The following is a 1763-nucleotide window of genomic DNA, read 5'->3' as shown; positions in this document are numbered from 1 at the left end:
GGCCATACAGCCACACTTGCAATACCTGCAATCATGCGAACCATATGATTGCGTTCGAGCGCCCTCGGCGAAAGCAACCACCTAAAAACGCGGTACGCGCGAGCGGCGCAGCGTGGCGCCAGCGGTCGAGCGCTGTACGGGGGCGCAAATAGAAATACGCCACCCAGTCACCGTCTACTATATCTCCCAAAACAGGTTTTCTAAACCGCGCCCGCGTCATAGGGCGCAAATAGAAATACGCCACCCAGTCACCGTCTACTATATCTCCCAAAACAGGTTTTCTAAACCGCGCCCGCGTCATACAGTTCCATTGTAAACAAGGGGGCAACGGAGGCAGTTGAGGCAAGCTATGGACGCGTCGCCACGTGATCAAACATGGCAGCGCCCACGGGATCGCCGCGAAAAGGGTCAATCATAGAGTTTCATATTACTATAACTATTTTTTATTTAGAAACTCTATGGGGTCAATAGCCCCGCGTTGCCGCCGCGGCGACACAAAAGCCCCGCACCGAGCACATCGCCGCGAAGATGGGGTGGCCGAAGAAGAGGAAACGCGGCGCGAAAGCCGCCGCGCCGCTACTCGAGAGCGAGTGAGACGACTTCGGTCGGGTCCCGAGTATCGCGCCGCCGAAGCGGCTGCGAAACGTCGGCGATTCGCAGAAGATCCGGAGTTACGAGCCCGCGAAACCGAGCTAAAGCAATTGAGCGTCCAGATACTTTAATGATCGAGTGTTCGTTGCTGCTTGGGCTGTCGATGATTCCGGGGTGATCTTGCGCAAAACGTGGCTGAGTCGAAGCATTACCTCGCAAAAACTTGGCGGAACCGAGGTAAAGCTAGGTGGGCTCGTCAGCAGCTTCGCTGTTTGCCCAGTCTTCGCACCACTAGGGTGACGCTGCCCCTAATTTTTTATTGCGATAGCAATTATATGGACACTTCAACCGGATTTCTGCCGTCGTCGTCGCCGTGAGGTTCCGTATAGATTCCAAGGGCGATAAAATCGTCGCCGCGTTGCCGTATGCGCGAGCGAAAGCGCGCGCGGGACGCGCGCTATCACGGAGGGCGACCCCCCACGTAGAATTGTAGCGATTTGGGCCTGTTGGTTGTACATCGATTTGGGCCTGTTGGTTGTACATTGCGCTCGTCCGTGTCTCGTGTGCTCTTTTGTGTCTGTGTATTTGCGCTTCAAACTATTTCCCCCACGTAGGCCGTTTGATGCCGTTAATTGGATCTCTTCCTTTTCCGGGGGGGTGTAGCCTTTAGGTGGGCGCCCCTTTCTGACCGGTCTATATAGCAGCCATTCGGATTTTTCGGCCGAGCAGGTGAGTCCCGTGCCCACCAGGTAGTTTTCCACGCACTGGATGCACCGTTTTGCGGAAGAATCGCTCGCTTACCTCACACAGCCGGGACCATTGTGTTGGGTTGAAATCAGCCCGGCTGATTCTTTGAAGCCAGACCTTCATCTGCGCCGCGTCTCGCTTGGCAGATGGAATCTAGAAGAGTCGCTTGCCGTCTGTTTCGAGTGTTCTGCACCCGAATGCCGAGCGAAACGTCATCGCGAACACTACGCCTTAAAAGCGCAAAGGAGACGCGTTGCGTGGTGCCTCCATACACCGCTCGCAGTGGTGTGGCACCGCGATGGCGGCGGGAGCAAAAAACAAGCAAGAAAAAAAGCGCGCGAAAGCACATGACAGCATTCGGACAATCGGAGGGCCGAGCGCCGAGAGAACGGGCAGGAGAGGAGGAAAGCGGCGATCTTCAAAAC

The sequence above is a fragment of the Dermacentor silvarum genome, chromosome 4 (assembly GCF_013339745.2).
Source record: "Dermacentor silvarum isolate Dsil-2018 chromosome 4, BIME_Dsil_1.4, whole genome shotgun sequence".
NCBI lineage: Eukaryota > Metazoa > Arthropoda > Arachnida > Ixodida > Ixodidae > Dermacentor > Dermacentor silvarum.
This window is presented reverse-complemented; position numbering follows the sequence as displayed.